This window comes from Solanum stenotomum, chromosome 3 (genome assembly GCF_019186545.1).
Source record: "Solanum stenotomum isolate F172 chromosome 3, ASM1918654v1, whole genome shotgun sequence".
NCBI classification, from domain to species: domain Eukaryota; kingdom Viridiplantae; phylum Streptophyta; class Magnoliopsida; order Solanales; family Solanaceae; genus Solanum; species Solanum stenotomum.
The window spans coordinates 32,627,488-32,650,770 of record NC_064284.1 but is presented as its reverse complement, the minus strand read 5'-3'; the positions used below and the strand labels follow the sequence as shown (position 1 = coordinate 32,650,770).

Genomic DNA, 23,283 nt, shown 5'->3' with positions numbered 1-23,283 from the left:
CGCACCGACCCGCAGGATTCTACTAGACGTTAGCTGTGTACAGGTGAGACCGATAAACCTGGGGCTCTGATACCAACTTGTCACGACCCGATTTCTCAAGTCATGATGGCACCTACTATAACCACCAGTAGGTAACCCAACCCATAACCCGGAACAACAAGTAATGGGTCTGAAGGTAGAAACTAAACAAGAGTAAGCAAATAACAATATAAACAGGCGGAAGCAAACCAAAAACATATATACAAATAAAGATCCCTCCCAGAACCTGGAAGTCACTGGTACAGAGCTACTAACAAAATGAGTACAAGTCCCAAAAGTGGACAACAGAGACTGGACTGTCTCGAAAGGTAAAAGACAAGTCTATATATACAGATGGAGACTGAAATAGTACAAAACGTCGTGTGCTCACTCCCGTCTCCGGATCAGTCTGCTCCAAGCTCGATCAACGCTGGCTACTAGTGCCCGGACCTGCATCACGAAATAGATGCAGAGCGTAGCATGAGTACCAAAACAACAGGTACCCAGTAGGCATCATAGGCCGACTGAACTTGAAAAGTAAAGGCAATATGAAAAGAAGGAATACGCAAACCGAAGTCAAGAACTAAAATCTAACTAACAATGGAATGCACACGAGTGTACAAAGAACTAACTAAAGTAATCTATAAGCTAACTACACCTAACTGGACCCCCATAAGCCCAGAAGGTACACTCGTGCGCAAGTTAAATAAAAACCCGAACGGACCCCCATAAGCCCGACGAGTACACAGAATAACTATAACTAAAAAGAATTGCATATACGAACCCAAGAACGAAGAACATCGAACCAGAACCTCAACCCTAATTAGTAGAATCTGACAGTACGGAGGCCGGACCTCGAACCGGATGCTCACAAGAAATACCCAAGTAACCAATCACAAGTAACAAGTATAAGAGGCCGGAACTCTAACCGGATGCTCTATATAAGTAAATGGACAATAGAGGCCGGAACTCTAACCGGATGCTCTATATAAGTAAATGGACAATAGAGGCCGGAACTCTAACCGGATGCGCTATATAAGTAATTGGGCAATAGAGGCCGTAACTCTAACCGGATGCTCTATAAAGGTGCCAATGTAGCTACTGAAAGAGTCCCAATCGATCCATACTCATAAATGTCCGTGAAACGCCGTCCACACATAGCCAATCAATGTAAGTCCTTGGAACCAAATCGAAAACCAAATTCAAATCGCGAAGTAGAATTAGTGTCGCCGACGTAACTCGTGAAGCCGTAACATCGGGGAAAATAAGGATAACTAAAGTCGGAGAAAGCGTATTGCATAACTAAGGCCCAAACTATCAGACTCAAGTCTGCTATACCAATCTACAGGGATCTAAGCCGGTCGAGCGACGTCGGGGCAAAACTAAGGCCTATCGGATCCGAATCATGTATTTCTAAGGCAAGCCCTAGTCAAACCTAAACTAAGGCCCAACATGCTTCAAATAAACAATAAATTAAGCATGCAAGCACTCCGCATAGCGATGAGGGTCAATTAATAACACAAAGCATGCTCACAGTTACCCGATAATTTTCGAAATAGGCCGAAAACATGATTTCTTAACGCCTATGTAGGATTCAATAACTACCCAACCCAAATCCCAACTAATCAACATGCATTCACATTCTCGAGCTCAATCTAAGAGAGGGAAATCGTAGCCTACCTGTAGGCCGATCACACGCGCTCCAAAATCACTCCTTCGGAGCTTTCCCTTTTCGAACGTCCTCGAAACGCTGCCCCGCTATCAAAAATAGAGTCACAACGTTAATACGGTCGTTTAGACACCAAAATCACAACAAACGAAGACGGGTTAATTTTGGAGTCAAAAATGGGAATCATGGGACCCACGCAGGAAATTCTGAAATTAACCCCAAAAGTGGGTCCTAACCAGTTTTCCCAGCTCATGTCCCAAAATGGGACACAATTCGGGGCTCGGGAACAACACAATATCAATATGCAACTAAAACCCAAATTTTCTCAAAAAAAAAATGGGACAGCAGTGTATTTACCAAAAACGAGCGGTCTACAGTAAAATCTGACAACACCACAATGTTCTCCTCAAAAAACCACTCAAGATAGCCTCAAAAGTCACCAAAATTGGATCTAAAATGGCTAAGAAATCAAGTCTCAAAAATTTCCAAAATCAAGCTCACAAAAGGGGTCTGGTAGCAGATATTTTTCGAAAATTACCTCAAACGGGGACTCCAAATCACTAATCGAGATCACCAACGCGTTGTCCTCGAAAAATCTCACAACTTTGCCTTTTGGATCACCCAAATCGGTTGAGAGATGAGAGAGAGATGAGGGTTTGAAATTTGGGAAAAATCTGCAACATTTCCAAAACTTAAAATTCCGATGGGGTGCTCCGATCTCGTTCGGAACCCCGTGCACGCAAACGAGATATGCAACCATACCAAATTCGATATTCCAGACTTAACGGCGCAGTCGAAATTTTCATCAGAGGTCATTTCGATAAAAAGTGGGTCCCACTTCCAAAAGTCATTTTAAGTCAAAACCCGCAAAAGGGCTCGGAAAGATATCAAAAACCTCCAGACACAAAAAAAGGGTCAATCTAGACCAAACTTGACATTCCAGAGCTAATCACGCTGACAGAATTCTCATCCGAGCGCGTTTACTCAGAATGCTGACCAAAGTCAAACTTAGGCTTAAACTTAAAGTTAAAACGCCTAATCGCACTGACTCACACTGAAAATCTCGAGAGTTATGTCGACCATGCTACTAGCCTAAAATGACCCTTCCGGAGCTGATGGAATCGTCAGAATTGGATTCCGATGTCATCTTCTTGAACTTTTGATCGAAAATGATCGTTCAAGGTTCATAAGCTCCAAAACACAAAAACTCGCACCAAGACCAAACGAACGACCAGGTGATCGAACTGTCAGTCCCAACAAATGACTTGGGGTTGCTATAGGAACGCTCTAAACGACACACAGAAGGCAAGACACAGAAATGACCATGAGGGTCATTACACATTGCTACCTTGACATAAGCATCATTTTCGCGGGACACCATCCTATATAGGATGAGGGGAATCACTCCACCAAAAATGGCGTTCAAGCCAGTGTTTGAGCACCTAACACTTACCTCGACAATGCATACCCACACAAGTATTTGTTAACTCTACCCACCAACCTTAAGAAAGAAATTACCTATAGTGTTTTTTAACTCCACTGAACCATTCAAGAGTAATATGTCGTTCAGTTTGTGGGACAAAAGAAAGTAGATTCTTATGTTTTTTCAAAAGAACAACCGAAAGGAAGTAATAACTTTTATTAACGAACACAAATAGCTTCTTATGTTTTTTTAAAAGAACAACCGAAAGGAAGTAATAACTTTTATTAACGAACACATACATATACCCAAAAGGAAAACAACAACTAAGACAGAGTATTGAAACAACAGAAGATAAATACCCTTATTTTCAGAGAATGAAATTCAGTTCATCCCAAAAGGGATGAAAATGAAATAAAAAAACGGAATTAATAAATAAACTATAATGAAAGAAGATTTAAAGCTTACAGAGCAAGAAGATTGATGGTGATGGAATCTGCCCTATTCTTTTCGAATTTTCTGTTAAACACCTCATAGGTATGACATCCATCTTCAACGATTGGGCTTCATCATCTTGAATGCTTCAGCGATAGCTTGTAGGCACCAACAATTAGAAGTGAATATACCCAATTTGAGCACAAAGGAGAAAGAAGAAAGAGAGAACTTCTAGAATTATGTTCTGAGTGTTTGTGCATAGAGTGAGTTGAAATCCTTTGGACTGAGAAAAATTGAAAGACCAATGATTCTAGAAGCATCGACATAGTGAATTTGTGAGCGTGAAATTATCTATTTTACCCTTGGTCATCCTGGGGCTTCATGTTTCTAGATAGTAGATAGAAGAAAAAAATATATATATAGTATTCACGACATATAAATACACGAGCATACTATGCATATTTAATTTATATAAAGTCGGATGTTTGCCATAGAGGCTATCAGAGTTTCTATTTTAGGTGGTATCTTTATTACCCTTTTTATAGCATCTGTTTATGATTCTATTTTCTGCCTTACATACCGCTACATTTTTATTCGTACTGATGTCTCGTTGCCTGAAGATGCTGCAGTTTTGTTTCGTGCGTGCAAATCCAGGTAGGGATTTTGATTGACTCCTCCACTAGGATTCGGAGTTCAGCTGTGAGTTGGTAAGCTTCACCACTTATATGAATATGTATAAACAACCGACTGGTCCTACAAAAACGGTAGCTTGTAGAAGAGCTTGGTAGCTTTCTTGAAACTTTGACAAGAAATGTCATATTTTGTCTGCTTCATATTACACAAGTGGAATAATGTGGATACCAAAGAATAATTGTAGGAATATACGAACTTTCAAATACCAACACAAACAATCCCCAATCACTAATTTAATCAAACAATACGAAATCAAGAAGACCCAATTTGTCTTATTCAACACTTTCTAAGGTCCAACAATGAAATTTTTGAGTTTTCAAAAGAAAATCACTTATTAAGTAGTGGATGTAACTGAAAATTTAAGCATAAATAATAAACATTCAAATGATTTTATAATAAGTAATTTTTTTTTAGAAAAGTATAATTTAACACAAAATATTACGTTATGTATCATATTTTTAATTTATACTTTATAGAATATTATACAAATTATACCTTGGAAGGAAATATTATACATAATGTGTCAACATTATATAAAAGAGTACAATATTGTTTAAAAAATTTTCTTGACATACAGGTAGATAATACACAAACATTAACCCTAGAAGAGAGGTTGTTTCATATAGACCTCGGCTCAAGGAAAAAATATGGACTCAATCATATAACAAACTCAAAATATGGGCAAAAGTGTGTAAATATTTCTCCAGAGGGCAAAGATCGTAAGTTTCTCTTTATACTATTCATTCAGTAACTTGTGCTTTCCACCACCAAATAAGAATTACAAGGTTTTAATATTGGAGAAGTATGGTGAAGAAGAAGCCTATTTTTGTAAAAAGTAAAAATGGAGACATTTAGCCAGGATCATTCCTGTGGGGACACATTGTGCGACTTTCTGAACAAAGTTAAAACATTAATAGCTAATAATTTGAAAATCTCCAATTCAAACCCCACCAGGGATCATTCATAAAGTTCCATCACTTGAATTGTAACAACCTTGCAATTTAGTTAATACAAAAGTTAAAAAGTAGCTAAAAGAAGGGATAAACTTGTTCTATTGTGCACTCATTTTCATCTTTTTTTCGTTTTCCCTCTCTCTTCCTTAGTTTATCTAAATCGTTTAAAACCATCTTCATTGTTGGCCTTTCGCCTGGATCAGCCAGCACTCACGCAACGGCAAGTCAGCAACGTGATATCAGATACAGTTTGATCATCAGCATCTTCGAAGCATTTATGAACAAAAGAGCCAGGTTTACAATTATCGAGAACGGAAGGATTAGAACCAAGCTGCGTTTTGGTTATCAACTCCATCAGTAGAAGACCAAATATATAAACATCAGATTTCATCGTCCAACGCCAACCTGCATTGGTCCAGGAAAATAAGAATACAACTGTTTTTCAGCAGACAAATTAGTTGTCCACAATATGAATATGCAGAAACACACACACAAAAAAAAAAAAAAAAAAAAAAAGTGGTGGGCTTTAATATAGGAAATCTGGAACCAAACAACAAAATAGATGAAGTATTACATATCATGCATTACGCAGACGATTATAGGAAAACTTTGATGTATAATATGAAACATCAGAGATGATGATGATGGAGTGTAAGTAAACATGCCTTTTGAAACATCCTCAGGATATCTGCCAACAACATAATCAAGAGGAATTACAGAATCCTCGTTGACACGATTGCAAATGTAACCAAAGTCAAACACTTTAATATTCACTTCCTGCAATAAAAAAAAAAAATATAGTAACTCATTAAGAATCTCCAGATTTCCAAAGGAAGTATAAAGTCGAGAACTGCAAGCCTCCTATCGCAACAGTACCTAGATAACTTTGCCAAATGTGGATGCACATTTGCTGTTTCATATAACTCAATCTCATCCTACAAAAGAACTCTTGACATCATCCATTCAACCCAAAATAATAGACAAGAAAATCAAATTAAAGTGTATCTACACATACACAAAATTTAGATGGACGATAAGCATATGCTCTGTCCAAAGGAAGGAAAAAATCCCATGTTTTTACAATCACTGATATTGTTTCAGATCCTTCAGTAATGGTTCCACGGAACAATCTGCCTGATTGAGTATACTGAATCAAGCAAGTCTCAAAGTTAGTAATATTTTCTAACTCGGAGTAGCTGCAAGGCTTCACCACACCATCTATCACCGGCAGAATTGGGAACTTGCAGCTGCATTTGGCAACCAGAAATGACAGTCAGAGAAGAACCTCTAACATTGTGGATGTGAAGCTTCAGAAGTGCAGTCAGTCAAAGAGAAAGCTGGAGCAAGTAAGCATTGGTCTTAGATACTGGACAGGGTTCTGGTCAGTCTCTATATAAATTTGGTTGCATCGGTAGGCATGAAAATTTTGCACAAAAGGGACAAGGAAGAACTATTTGAAGCTTGAAAAGCTGATTCTTTCATCAAAGCCTAACTTATATCCTATTCACAGGTAACTTACTTTTAATTGAAGTGCAAGGACCAGATGAGACAGACTCTTATCCGGAAAAAAAGAAGAAGAAGAAAATAACTCTCTGCTTGAGACCTATTATCAAGGCTGTTAAAAAAGATGAAAATATAGAAAAGTGTCATGGTACTTGGTGTTATAAGCACCCCTTGCTTTAAACTCATCGCATGCCAATATTATGCACATATAAATAAAATTACTAGATTTATCATGAAATTTGCTAGTTTTATGTTGGCTGCTAGCGTGAAGCCCCAAGCTAATTTAGAGGGTGTTTGGATTGGCTTAAAAGTTGGTCAAACCTACTTTTAAGTTAATTTTTTATTTCTTGAAGTGTTTGACAAATACAAAAATAACTTAGAATAAGCTTAAAATTAACTTAAAATAAGTTTAAAATGACTTAAAAACCAAAAGTAGGTCTCCCTCTTTTTTATTTTTATTTTTTGACTTATAAGTCATTTAAGTTTGACTTTTTATTGTTGACTTAAAAGTTATTTTTTTAAGCCAATCCAAACGGACTCTTAATGCTCCTTAAAGTTTAATTAATACTCATTTGATGATGATTATAACGGAGGTGTTAACTTCCTAAGTCTTAAGACCACATATTGAGCTTACAAGGATATAAAAGCAATTGAAAATTAAATAAGTTACTGGTGGGCCGAACTAATAATTCAATATTTATCTCTGGGGAAGACTCACACTAGTAAATGCAGTTTAGATTCACTACCAACTTACATGCTATCACTCTCGCGATTCCTTCGGCTGTTGTTTAGAGACTAGACAAGAGCGGGAGGTTCTTCTTATGGCAAGGAAGCAAGGAAAAAAGAGCTCTCCACCTAGTCAAATGGAAGGACATTATTAGGAGTAACAAACAAGGGGGGCTTAGCATTAGGAATCTGAAACACCAGGGCTTTGCCCTGAAGATCAAATGGCTATTGAGATATGCACAAGAGCCTCACACCCTACGGGGCAGTGTCATAAAAAGTAAGTATGGAGAAGAAGATTGTTAGGTATTCAAGGAGGTCACCACTCCATATAGGGTCCGTTTGTGGAGATCCATCTGGCCTTCTGGCTTTTTCTTAAAAAGCACTCAATGATCAAAGTGCACAATGGAGTTAGGACTAGGTTCTGGAAAGAGAAATGGATAGGGACAAGGTCATTGCAAGAATTGTTCCCGGATCTTTTTGACCTTGCCGAATATCAACACAATACTATAGCTGAGATGTGGAGATCAGAAAAGGGATGAATGATTGGGAGATCCCAAGAGTGGTTGAACTATTCAAACAACTAGAGAGCTCTCAAGGGATGCAAGGAGGTGTAGATTGTTTGTGGTGGAATGGATACCCTAAAGGACTTTATAAAGTCAACTCAGGGTATAAGTTGTTGAATCAGATAGAACCAGTGAATACTTTTTGGCGTTGGAAACAGATCTGGAAGACCAACATTCCTTATAAGGTTGCATGATTTACTTGGCTTCTAAGTAAAGAAGTTGTCCTGACTCATGAGAATTTGATTAAGAGGAAGATATCACTATGCTCAAGATGTTTCTTATGTGAAAAGGAAGCTGAGACAGTAAATCATTTGTTCCTACATTGTAGTATCACAGATCAATTATGGAAGATTTTCATCAATCTTAGGGGCATAGCATGGGCAGTGCCCCTAAGATTGATGACACTCTTTTTAGCCGGGTGGAAGCTGGAGCTGGAGCTAGTAGCTGAGAGAGATGGAGGATCATCCCTTCATGTATATGGTGGACAATTTGGAAAACAAGAAATGATAGATGTTTTGTGGGTAGGTGCAATTCAGTACAAAAGATTAAGCTAAATTGCATTTTGTTATTTTGCTTTTGGTGTACTAAATTGTACTCTGGAATACAGAATCAATCCTAGATGTGCTAGATACCATTTAGGTTTGATTAATTTTTGGCATACTCTGTGTCTAATCTCACTCTTGTAACTATGGTTTTTTAGTACTACCTAAGTACTGGTTGGAATACAAAATGTTACCGGATTAAAAAAAAAATGTTGTCATGCTTTCTTTAGCATTTTGTCTTGGCTTCTTGTCTCTCATTATTTTCCTTATTAAACTATATTGTAATGTTTTTACTTGCACCGTGGGCCTATTGAAAACATCTATACCCCACAAGGTAAGGGTAAGGTCTGCATCCACACTATCCTCCGTTAGAATCCTCGTGCTCCATATATATGATGATATCCCCACATTATGTCTTCTTGCGCTCAAGTACTTAGTTCACACCATCATTATTAATCAATATGACTGTATATAAAAACATGAAAATAGTATATGCTTATGTGTATCATTGTTTATTATATGCCTTGTTGTATTACTTATGTTCAGTTTCAGCATTCATTTATACATTCAGATGGAGAGCTAGTCGATCTCCCCTTGCGTGAGTGCCACAAAGGCCAAGGTTAACTACCCACGCGCTTGTAAGGACTATTGCTTGTTGGGGAGATAGGCCCACACTCTTCCATGTTGCTCGTATGTAGGGAATTTGATTTCTTTTACAATTTAGCTATGACCTTAAAGTTTGATCATGCTTCAACTATTCGCTTACACGTTCAGCTTATAATTTCAGTCTTCGGCCTATTATTAGATTTTCAGACTTTAAATTGCTTACATGTTTTATATGGATGTACGTGCTTGTTTGTTTTTGTTATTCCAGAAGGACTTGCTCGGTCTTTTGAGTAGGTAGCCTATGAAACTCTCTCGGCATGATACTTAGCCCATGAAGGCCTTCTTCTGTTTTTCTTGGATGCATATACAGTTTATCACATTCTAAACACTATAGGATAGGGCTAGCTTTCAACCCAGCATTTTCCTGCTTCTCTTCTCAATAGGAAATCAAAATCATTTATTTACATTATTGATTTAGCATTCTGGTGTATGATGCCCCGAGGACATATGCTCTTGTTGGATTTTATTTTTATCTAATTAAATCTAAACATTAGTAAAATCATTTTAAACCACCCACATTGAATTAAATGAACCCAAGACCAAGTCCTTAACTATCGTCGGTTTGGGTTTTATATTTGTATATATGGGAGAGATGGGTTAATGGAATTGTACAGAGGAATGAAATTATCGGATCTCCATCACTATCGGAAAATCAAAATACCATCCTGAACCATCGAAGCAGATCCATCAAATAAATATATTCCCGAACAACATCAAATAGTCTAGATATATAGAAGTTTTCTGATAGTTGCTTCGAATTTAGTCTCATCTCCTTCCCGTTTCTCTCTCCATCGATAGCCACCGGAAACCCACTTAAATCATCCATCTCCATTGTTGAACCTCACTTCACATTTTTCACCGTCTAAAACCATCAAAAAACAGAGCACATGCAAAATGTTTGTGAAATTATACTTATTTTTTAATAAAATGCTAAATAATCAATCTTATGCGTCAAGATTAAAGATGAAAGTTGGCTTTAATTTACTTAACAAAAATATTGAATTGAATGCTAAAATCTATATTAGTTCTAAAGTTGAGTGTTGTCTAATGTGAAAGAGGAGATATATAATTTTCTATATTTGTTACAATAGAAATGCACATAGAGAAAACTTACGCAGAAGAATCAAGTTGAGTTTTATTTTGATTAGTGGAATGGGTTTAATGTATGGAGCAAGTTAAAATGATTTTAATAATGTTTAGATTTAATTAGATAAAATAAAATCCACATAGGCACAACATAAATAATATTATGTAAAAATATGGAGATTTAATGGATGGAGGGTAAATATGGCCTTAAAGTTGGATGTCAAGGGCAAATGTATCTAAAAAATATGACGAAGGACAAGTATGATCCTTTTCTAACAGTAAAGGAGTAAATATGACCCTTTTCCGTTTTAATTACTTTTTTTCTTATTTATTTCCTTTCTTCTTCACATCAACATAAACCAAATCTCTCCACCACTCACCTTCTCTAATCCGCCGCGACCATCACATTCATTGGATTAAGCATGGAATTTCATTATTCCTCTTGATTCTAGAAATTTGATTTTTTAATTTGTGCATGAAATTAGGAAATTTTGAAAACCAACTTTTTATTAATAATATTAAAATTGTTAATCATCATTTTACATGCCTAACCACATGGTCAAATGAGTTAAAAATTCTTATCTTGATTTTTGGTGCCCTAATTTAATAATTTAAATTCAAGTTCAGAAAGAATTTTGGGTTGTCAACTAAATCCATATGCGATTTTGAAAATAGAAATGAAAAGATCCATTGTTATGTATCTATTACCTCAATTTGAAGAATTCGACAAATTCATCCATGAAAATAACTTGAGTATCAATCAAATGGTGGATGAAACAGTTAGGAATAAAATTCTCTCCAGATTTTGCCCTTCAAAATTGTTGTTGCGGTCATCGATGATGAAAACATGAAACATATCAACTCCTCCAAAACTTGAGTTTTTTTTTAATATATTAAAGGTTTAAGACTTGATAATATTAATGGTAGGAAGGAAGAAATGTGTTGGGTTGATTGAAAAACTTTTGAATGTTTGCAAGGAAGATGAAAATGGTGGAAAAAAGATTAATCGATGGCAAAAAAGAAAGATTATCAAAGATTTGTAACTTCACCTTTCAATAATAAAACTTGAAATTCATAACTGCACATTTCATTACTGTAAGCTTAAAACTATCACAAATAAAATTTGAAATTTTCTCTTCCATTGCAGAAAAAGTTTCATCAAACAAATGCCAAGAAAAAAAAAAGGAAAGGGGCTGGAAAGAGAAGAAATAAAACATAAAAGGAAAATAGAATAAAGAAAAATATAATAATTTTTTTAATTAAAAAATAATATATATTATGTGGCAAGGGTGAGTGCATTCACTTTCTAACACAAATCTGGGTGTGACCTTTTAGGGGCTATATATTCCATTTTAAAAATGTATAGGGGGATAATAGGACTCACGTGAAGTATAAGTGTGTAGTTAAAAATCTAGTAATAGATTAAAAGGGCATTTGACTATTTTCTCTTTACATAATAGATATTTTGTTCCATTATTTTATGCAATATCTATTTTATATTTAACAGTTTTAGTCATCTATCTATATATAAAAAAATTATATTATATATATAGAATATTTATCTTTTAATCTATGTATTTCTAGTGAAAGTCCTATGTCTTTGAATAGTTAACACATGAAAAGATTTTTCTACTTTAAATTAAAAGGAATATGTAACATGATTAAGTGCAAGAAGAACCACGTATTGGACTAGTAAAACTGATCAATCTGGAGAACAAGTTAAGAACATATAAATTTACTTTCAAATATTGAATCGGTTTACATTGTTGCATAATGTATATTGTTTAACGTTGCCTCGTATTATTGTGAGCCCTTCAAGTCAATAGAAAAGGAGAAGAAATATGATAATGCAACATGTACACTCACGAAAAGATCATAAAAGCATTGTTATGAATATGTACAAACAATCGATTGGTCCTACAAAAGCAGTAACTTGTAGAAGAGCTTGGTAGCTTTCTTGAAACCTTATCAAGAAATGACATACTTTGTCTGCTTTATATTACACGAGTGGAATAATGTGGATACCAAAGAAGATTTGTGGGAATATACCACGATTTGAGTTCCTACTTTTTAAGTTTTAGTGTAATGACTCTCAAGGTTATTTTCTCCTTTCTACATTCTTTTCATTGTTTCAGATAGTAATCTCAAGTCATTTAGGCCTTGTTGGAATTGAAAATTCGATTACCTGTGTATAAAAAAATGATTTTTCACCATTCACTAAATGAATTTTTCGAAATTAGAAAACTCTGATTTTGGCGATTTTTATGGAGTTTTCTTTGTATGGAAGTGAGGACAAGATTCTAATCTTATCTACAATTGCTCATGATTACTTCAGTTTATTAACATATTATTCATGATTTGGTCATATAAAGTTGAGATTTTAAGTCCTCGAGTCAAGAAAATGAAAATCTATGATTTGATTATCAATTCATGGATGAAATTGGGTGATTTTCAGATGGCGCCTCAAGATTGACTTTTTGGGCCGGAGATAAAATTATAGAAGCACTATGGGTATCAATAGACTTGTATACTCATGCAGTGCATGTAGTTAATAAATTAAGAGTATGTTAATAAAGGAAAGGTGCACTTGTACAATTGTAACTCATGGAGTAAGTTTTGCTCCCCAAGTGCATTGACAATTGATTTATACTCTGTCTCGGTGGATGAGTGAGTCACATCATGTTACTTTCATGATAATCATTGACTAGATTACGTCCGTACAAAAGGATGTAACCTGATGTAGAGATTCTGTCATTCGGATCACCGGTCCAGTCTGCATATACATACATATACAAATTAGAGACAGATCAGTTGCATAGGATGTTTGAAGTCCTGAACTCGTTATTTCTTTGAGATACCATAGAAGTCCTTTTAACAAATTTACAATGGTCATTAGTTGGAACACACATAAATTTCAACAATCTATTGATCACTATATAAGAGATGTCAAGTTGAGTAAAGGAAAAATGGAAGTTGATGGAATTGAAACCCAAGAGAATTTCTGGCCTAGTAGCCAGGTGCACGACTTGATGCTTATTAGGAATTACGAATGGTGTATTAACTGGGTTTGATATATTTTCTTAAAATTTCATTTATGAAGAGGAGGATAGAATTGGAAGATGAAAAAATGAAAAGGATTATTCTTTAATTGAGATTCATCAATAGTATAAAAACTCATAACTTTACATTTCTCTGGTGGGGAATCATTGTCGTCATGACTCAATTTGTGAGATCGTGCGGGCACCATCTGGACTCTAATTAGATAAGAGAATCCTCACCATCCATCCCTTTTATAAAAAAATATAATTTCAAGAAGAACCTTTTCATAATTTTATTCAACTAAATTGCAAATTCCTAAGCTATAATCATACTTAATTCATAAAATCAAACATTTCCCCAGGACCTAGTATAGACATGTACAAAAGCATCTAATATAGAGTAATGACAAAGAAATAAAAGACACGGCTTCCTCCTGATCTGAAGAGAATACTTAGAAGTTGATGATGAATATACACCATTTCAACTAATACTTCACCAACCTGAAACACACATACACCCCAAATGAGTGTAGCAAGGATAGTATATGTACACCACACATAGTGATAGGCATCATGGACTGACTAAGACTTGTTTATGCAACATATTATAAAGTTAACAAAATCAACAAACATGAAATGCAATAACTTCAATCAATCATGTTTCACTCTATTGCCTAAAAATTCACAAGGGATTAGATTTATCTTTCCATGACCTTAGGTCAGTCTCTAGCCATATTATTAACATTCCTTTTTTCGTTCAAGGATTACCAATATAGTTACTAATAACTAGATGTTAAAGCAAAAAGTCCCACATTGGTGATTAATGAGATGGGTGGACTACTTATAAGGCTTGGGTAATCCTTCTCACTTTGAGCTAGCTTTTGGAGTGTGAGTTAGGCCTAAGACCTAATTTAGCATAATATCATAACAGGGCCCATTTCACCCGATGTTGGGGCCCAAAAAATCAAAAATTTCCCAAAAAATGCCCACGAACCAGATGCTAAGCATTGGGCGTGAGGTGGGTCAAAAATTACCCAAAAATTGCCCACGCACCAAATGCTAAGCACTGGGCGTGAGGTGGGGTGTTAAAGAAAAAAAGTCTCATATTGGTGATTAATGAGATGGGTAGACTCCTTATAAGGCTTGGACAATCCTCCTCCCTTTGAGCTAGCTTTTGGGGTGTGAGTTAGGCCTAAGACCTAACACTAGTATCATCACAATTACACATACATCTGCCTTTCGATTGCCCAACAACTAACAACAACAAATATATGGCCATATTCCTAACGTATCAATATAAAAAAAACACTAGACATATGTATCACCAAAATAGATATAATAATTATCACATGAAATAGAGAAATACTCAACTAAATCTAACATAGAATCCACAATAACGATTCAATTTCTCAAATACTCTGATTCAAATTGGTTCGTCCAAATATCATGACATACTTAATACAAAATGTTATCACTAATGGCACCTAAGACATGTTGTTGTAGATTCTGCATATGTACATGACTAGGTTCAAGTTCATGTTACGCATATTCATGCTTGTGATCAACTTGTTGATACCTTCACTAAGCCACTATCTAAACCAGCTTTTACCAAGTGTTGATCCAAGTTAGATATTGTTGCACCATGCCTAGCTTGAAGGTGTATTAACCATATTTGTCTTATGGTTATTTGACTAAGTCATAGGATGTTATCTTGCTCATCTCTTGTTCCTAGTTTAAACAAGTCTCCTGGTGTTTTGGAGCATATTTAGGAATATTTACTCCTATTGTTTAGGAGCTTCTTTAGTGGATATAATTGCCTATAGTTTAGTTTCATTTGATTGTAGTTCATGTAATTAAAGCTTGCTATCACATTAAATAAAGCATCATTTGACTTCCTTAAAAAGACATCTATAAAAAGCTGGATGATGCTAATATCAAACAGTTCTCTCTCTACACAAATTCCCTCAACATACTGTTGAGCATGTTACTTTATCGTTTTAATCTCTAGTAGTTTAACATTGTGCATGTTTTTTAATGAAAGAAATTTAGAGATAATCATAGTTAGAAATTAAGGTATGTGTTAGAGATGATTAAAATATTGTATTTATCCAAAATGTTTTTTTTTCTAATTTTAGATTATAAAGCAAAACAAAAAACAGATAAGGTAATGATCATCATGTATATCATTTAGTAAAGAAAATTTTAAAAATAATTCGCTATAACTCAAAATTGTATTATATCACTAATTTTAAATTCTTAAATATATGTATAATGTTTAACTAATAGTTGGGGTCCACAAAAAATCTTTTTAGCTCAAATAATATATAAACTTATTTATTTTTAGAGAATTTACAATAGATGTCCATTTTGGTATAGAGCCTTTAATCCTTATTATGGATCGAAATTCTAATTATTTCATACTCATATATTCACGTTACTTTCATGCAACAAATCTATCCTTTCAATATTTAATTATTTTAAATAATTTTAAAGGTTATTTTCAATGCTTTTAGTTTTTCTATTGAATCAAGAGATTGTCCAAAGAAGCTTCATTGGGTTTGTATTTGATGTAGCTATCAATTTTCTCTTATTTTCATCAGTCCTACCATGTACACACAATATCTATCAATGGTAGACACATTTTTCATTTTGATGCTTATATTTATGTATCTAATAAGGTCTATAGTTTAGAATATCTATTATTTTCTATACAATTTTGACTTCCAATTTGTTTTTGTTGCTTTATTTTCTTTTAATGTTGTATATAATCATGAGTGTTGCAATGGTGTAGTGTTGTCACGAGCATGAACATTGAAGTGGTTTTGTTCAATAGTCAGTATCATATTCACAAAACTTGAACTTAACGGTCAAATAGCTAGAAAAGTGTGTCACATTCATGAAACTTTTTTTTTAATTTGTCTTATTACTCAATATGTGTTGTGATAATCTTAGATAATTTTGTAAAATCTTATTCAAAATTACTTGGAATCCAGAAACTAGTAAGGAAAATATTGTTGTTCTTCTTGTATTCCTAAGATACTTAGAACAAAATTTTGAAGAACTTGATAAGAAACAACAACGTTTAAAGACTATTTTCAAACTAGAAAATTTAAACTAGTAGAGAAAATAGAATCAGAAACAATATAAAAATATTTTTCTCAAAGAAAGAAAATCGAGCCCACTGAATGCACAGTGTCCCCTTAAGGAAATTATTCCCTTAAGTACCCGAGGTTAATGGAATATATCCTCCCAGGATAGAACGATCTTACTCACCGGTGTATCGGTACCTAAAATCACGGTGTCAGCGATCCACTCAACGACAGTAAAATACACTTAGAATACAAGATTTAGTAGTAGTAGTAGAAGAAGTCCAGAAAAATTCTTTCAACTAAAATGAGAGGAATTCCCTCAATTTATAGAAAATAGAGGGTAGTGTGAAAAGGTTCTTATTGTGCCACTGGAAAGGTCACAACCCTTTGAAAAAATCATAATCTTTCATAAAAGTCACAACCTTTAATAAAAGTCACAACTCTTCATAAAAGTCACAACTTTTCATAAAATTCGCAACTCTTTATTTTCCATTCGCACCTTTTAAAACCCAACAATCCCCTGCATGAAAGGGGAATGACTCCAAGACAAAGAAACGGACAAGTATGTGTACGTTACAAGCAAGAATTAATTGCATCTGGATAAGTAGGTTTCCCTTTGAACTTTCCGTAGTAAACATATGTCGGATATACTTGGTCATTCGGTAGATTTGATATCTTTGAACCGTCAAGCTTTGGTGTATACCTAAACAACCATATGTCACACAATCAACCCTTTATCGTTTATGGTTCTTATGGTTGTGTTCGTTTCAGCCATGAACACCTCATAGTTTCATGAGTGTATAGAGAAATGGGCTTTTGACAATCATCCTCTTTGAAGCGGCTTACATTTCACACTCACATAAGTGATTTCTAACCGTATTATCGCGTAGATACACTATTTGGTCAAATATGTCAAACTTAGCAAATCATTAAAAACATTAAGCTGAGCATTGTCTTCATCATGAGAATGAATTGAGTTGGTTGACAATGTCGAACCGTCAGTCACAACTTTGTTTTTCTCCTTGAATCTAGCTATTGGGATCTCTAGTCTGCTAGATAGAGTTACTACCATGATGACTTGTCCTAAGCTGTAAACCCATTCCCTTAGACGATCTTTCAACTTTCTCTCTAGATAGGCCTTTTTGTAAGTGGATCTGACACATTGTCCTTTGACTTTACATAGTCAATTGTGATAATTCCACTAAAGAGTAGTTGTTTTCTAATGGTATTATGTCTATCTCTTGTATGATGAGACTTTCCGTTATACATCATGCTCCATGCCCTACGCCCCTACCCATTGCATCTTGACTATCAAAGTGTATGCATACTAATGCCAAAGATTTGGACCAAAAAAAATATCTATCAAGAAATTTCGGAGTCTTTCAACTTATTCACCGGTCTTATCTAGAGCACCTAGCTCAGAGATCATTATAGAGCTAGCGATACATGCCTTTTTGGAAGATTTCCAAGAGACTGCTCCTCCACCAAGAGTAAATACATATCCACTCATGGATTTTACTTCATTTGATCCCGGTGATCCAATTTGCATCATATATCCTTTCAATACTGCTGGATATTGTTATAATGCAAGACATAGTTTTGAGTATGTTTTAAATACCCCAAATCTCTTTTCATTGCCATCCAATGAGTTTGATTGGGATTACTCGTGAACCGACTCAGTTTACTAATAGCACATACTACAGTTGATCGCGTACACTTCTTGATATACATCATACTTCCCAATACTCTAGCACAATCCAATTATGAGTCACTTTCGCCTTCACTCATTTGAAATGTAAAGCTCACATTTATTGGAGTCTTGACAATATTGAAATTCAAATATTTGAACTAGTCAAGTACCTTTTCGATGCAATGACACCATGACAATGCTAAACATTATGGAGTTCTAAGGGTTCTTATACCTAAGATCGCATCAACAACTCCAAGATCTTTCATATCAAACTTGCTTTTTAGCATACGTTTAGTAGCATTTATGTCATTAGTGTCTCTATTGATGATCAACATGTCATTAATATACAAACAAACAATGACCGTGTGATTTTAATGTAAACACATTTATCACTTCCATCATTCTTAAATCCATTTGCCAACATGGTTTGGTCAAATTTCTTATGTCATTGTTTGAGTGCTTGTTTTAGTCCATAAAGTGACTTAACAAGTTCACTCACTTTCTTTTTGTAATGACTCGGAAAAATCATATTTGGAAATTTTCATTATTTGTTAATTACGATTGTTTAGTTGGCAGGTGATTTTTAAATAATTAATTTTTAGTTCGTGGCTAATGAGCTAAGTCTATAATTTAGTTAAAATCCTATACTACTTGGCCCATAAATATCAAAATAAGATAGTGAATTTGTCACTTTTAAATAAATAATTAATTTAAAAAAGAAAGGGAGACAGAAACTTACGTAGGCGGATGAACAAGAGAGGAAAAACAGCGGTCGTACTTCATGCTTCAGATAGGTACGCCTTTAAATAATGAATTGAGTATATGCATAAAGGTTACATTTTGTTAATTTATTATTACTATATGTTAGAGGTAACATATTAGTTTTAATATTTGCTTAAGATCGTTATTCTTATTGGTGGGTGAGTGATGTTGGTGGGTTAATGTATGCAAGACCTTGGTGATGTGGAATATGATATTAAAGGCTAAGGTGTTCAGTGGGTATAGAATGAGGAAGTGATAATTTTGGTTGCAGTTGGTGGTGCCCAGCGAATGAGCTGGTGATTTTTTGTAACACTGCATTCCTCGATGAAATTTAATTTATTTACGAATCCTTCGTATAATTATCACACTATAATTCAAATTTTACTATATTGAAATAGGTAATTAAATATTAGGTTTATTATATTTTTATGAATATTATTAATGTTAGGTTACTTGGAGGAATGAAGACTTAATCCTAGGCTTGGAATTTGGAAAAATATTATAAAAATTGATATATTAATTGGCACCAAGATTAGGAACTAGATTATAAATTGAGTGGGTTTTTGGGTCTACGCTAGACCTATAGTAATATGGGTGTTGTTAGTTTCGAAATCTTATTGTGATTATTAATGTGAATAGATTGCTTTGAGTTGGAAGTACAATAAAAAGGGAAGGCTCAAGTCCCGGAGTGATTGTTCAATTATTTGAGGCAAGTGGATTTCTAAACCCTTGTTAAGTGTATGAAATTCATGTATTTCCTTGTAATATGTGTTTGGGGTTAATGAGACTTGGTGATGGGTTAATTTGTCCACACTGATTAATTCTAATGATGAAAAAGGAGTAATAAAAGGCAATGTGATTAATTGTTTGGGTGCGATGTGTTGAGAATGATTTGAAAGGCTTGTTAAATCATTGTTGATGTTATATCATGATTGTGTTGTTGTGAATTCTGCAATGTTATGAAAATGGTCATCTTCTCATTATTTGTGTGAACATGTCATTTGCATTGTTTTGAGACATGATTGTGACAAGTGTTATGTGCATTGAGAAAGAATAAGAAATTAAAGAGGATGTACCATTTCGAGGGACGTGTCGCGCGCCGCGACGGATACTATATTTCGAGAAACGTATCGCGCGCCGCGATGGTTACTATTATCGAGCGTCGTATCGCGCGCCGGGATGGATGCATGGACAGATATGTCCCCCATGGGTCCCGGACTGAGAGACAACGGGTGTGTATCACTAGGTCAGACATGCATCACTATATTTGACATTGCATTGCACATATTTATCATTAGTGAACTTGATGTTATGTTTTGCTGATCTTGTGAGTGCCTTTCTGTGGAACTTTGATTGATGAATATTGAGCTTGTTGTTGAGGATATGTAATTGTTAGAGTGTTGTTGTTGAGTTATGTGCTATGTGAATTATGAACTATTAGGTTGGGCTAGTTTTAAGCAGATTGTAGTTGTGGAGGTTGTAATTGATGAATATTGAGCTTGTTGTTGAGAATATGTGATTGTTAGAATGTTGTTGTTGAGATATGCGTTTGTAAATTGTGAACTGTTAGGTTGGCTGGTTTTATGCATGTTGTAGTTGTGGAGGTTCGGTTGGGGTGTAAGGAGTACCCGTATTCTATCCCCTTAGCTTGTGTTTAGAGGTTTACTTGCTGAGTACCGTGTGGTTTGGTACTCACCCCTTGCTACTACATTTTTTTGTAGGTTTCTAGCCCGAACCTTTGTGATATTTTCTCTTCTCCTTGTCTGAGGCTTCTTGTGGAGGTTTGTGAGGTAGTTGTTTGTCATTTCAGCGGACCTTCTTACTCCTATTTATGATTTTGTTCTATTCTAGAAACAAGGTCATTTGAGACTTATGTTTTTCTTTTGAATCAATTGTAATATTTTAGAGGCTTGTACACGTGACAACCAGATTTTGGGGGTATTTTTGAGTTGATTATAAAATTTCTGCATTTTATTGTAATGGTTGAGTTTTAGGCTGACTTGTCTTGGTGGGATAAGACAAGTGTCATCATGTCCATTTTTAGGTCGTGACACTTTTCTTTACCAGGAATCACAAAACCCTCGGATTGTTCCATGTAAATTTCTTCCTCCGATTCTCCATTTAAGAAAGTTGTTTTCACATTCATTTGATGAATTTGGAGGTCATATATCGCAACTAATAATATTAACATCCGAATGGATGTAATTCTAGTTACTGACGAGTATATATCGACAAGATCAAGACCTTGTTTTTGTCTAAAGCCTTTGACAAAAAGTCTTGCTTTATATTTGTCAACAGGTCCATCGACTTTCATTTTCCTTCTGAAGATTCACTTTGAACCCAAATGTTTATTTTCTGGAAGAAGATCAATTAACTTCCAATATGGTTGCTCAAAATTGCATCAATCTAACTATTGACACCATATTTTCAGAAGGATAAGTCTACAGAAGACACAATAAATGTTACAAAATCATATTCGAAGAAAGTAGATGTCCTTTGACATTTACTACGCCTTTGAATCTCTTTATTAAGTATATTTTTTTTCCTTTCCAAGGTCTTTTAGACCCTTCACTAGACAACTCAAGTCTAACTTAACTATCCACAATCATAGGTCCCATTTTAATCCTTTTAGAAATAGGAACTTGGACTTTGGCTAGACACCCCCACACTTTGAAGTATTTTAAGTTGGATTTCCTTCCTTTCCATTTCTCATATGGAATAGATTGTGTTCTGAACAAACAAATTCTTTTTGAAAAGACAGAACTTTTTGTTGTCCCCTTTTGCAGTAAGGATAGTTCCTCCACACAAGTCTTGTGGTAAACCTGAACTTATAAGCAATGCAACCATCATTTTCTTCAAAGTTCGGTTATTTATTTTTTTCATTCTACAATTTCATTAGATTTAGGTGAATAGGACAATAGTTTTATGGATAAATCCATTTTCCAAACATATTTCAGCAAATAGAGATTTATATTCTCCATCCCTATCACTTCTTATCTTTTTTCACACAAACTTGACATTTTTATTTATTGCACTCAAAGTTAGACAAAACTTCTAAGTTGATCAGTTTCCTTACAAGGTTTTATAATTGACATGCTTCAAGTGTTCATATCACAAACAATTTGACTCAAGCAAGTAGGAACAAATAAAAATATTGAGTTTGAAAAGCTCTCCGCGAGGTAGCTTGTTCTCACAAATATTTTGTTCTTATTTCTTACAATTTTGTGTGATACAAACATTGTTTAGAGTCATCACCTTGTCAAATGTCCTTTTCGGAAGGACCTTTCCATAACTTTCAATTTGATTGTTATAGAACTACCCATGAACAAAGTTTTCTCGGGTCCAATAAAGGCAATATAGTCCAAATGCTTCTTTTACAAAACATGACAAATGACTATTCACCAATATTCATGTCTATACAAATAGTTATATTTAATAGACATATCTTTTCATGAAAAGTCACAACATTTTAAGTGACACTTTTTCATAAAAGAACTCAATCATTTTGAACAAGTATACATATAATTTGGTAGTTTCATACTAGTCATACCATATACTAGTAAAAGAGAAACTCAACAACCACAATATCAAATATACTCCAAGAATTTTGTGGGTCTAACATAATACAAAAGTATCATTGAATTTCATATCTTGTGCTTCAAATTTAAATTAGACACTAAGTCTAATTTTATCTTTGTCATAAGCATAAAACCCCTCACATTTTAAATATGATCTCAAAAATATTTTTCAAGTATTTGAAAATAGTTTTTCCACATATTTTTTTTCTCATGCTATCAAAGTGTCATTGACAACATGAAACCTCTTTTGAAAATATTATTCTACAAAAGAATTATAGTGCTTCAATTCTCTTTGACAATCTTTATACAATGTCAAAGTTCATTCCATAGAGGCACAAAATCACAAACTCTAAGTCACTGGTATTTTCCCTCTATCACAAATAGACATACCACTTAGTATTTAGAATACTTACAGTAAAAACAAATTTTTTTGTACAATTTGTTTCAATATAACAGTGAAGTTTATAGAAAGTCAAAAGTACAACATTGACTTATTATGTGAAGTTTTCATATTCTTCAAACCAATAACATAGTCTAATTTATCCAGAGTAGAAAACTACAAAAGTTTTTAGTCTACAAAAAGCAGACACAATCAAATTTCACATGGACTACAAAACTACAAAAGTTTTTTTTAGTCTCCAAACATAATTAAACATATTCTTAGATTATCACATAGATGTGCTTTTCTTTTCAAATAGCCTTCCAACTATAACATTTTGACATACTATTTTATCAAACAAAAATGTGCATCTCTCATTCTGCAAACTAAAGAATTTTAAAGGCAACACTTTTTGCCTAGGAAAATTCATTCAAAAATCATATGGTTTGCAGATCTTTTTCCAAAGACATACA

General features: G+C 34.4%; 1 long non-coding RNA gene and 1 pseudogene across 1 annotated transcript; both read right to left on the bottom strand.

Moving 5' to 3' along the window:
- Positions 1-224: 224 nt before the first annotated feature.
- LOC125859516 (uncharacterized) lies at positions 225-2,342 on the bottom strand. Its single transcript, XR_007445780.1, has 3 exons — positions 2,226-2,342; positions 1,699-1,776; positions 225-468 (listed from the first exon to the last, which is right to left on the bottom strand). It is a non-coding gene; the product is annotated as an uncharacterized LOC125859516 (long non-coding RNA).
- A 4,015-nt stretch (positions 2,343-6,357) lies between these two features.
- Positions 6,358-23,283, bottom strand: part of LOC125858881 (FT-interacting protein 1-like) — a 20,490-nt pseudogene continuing 3,564 nt past the window's right edge.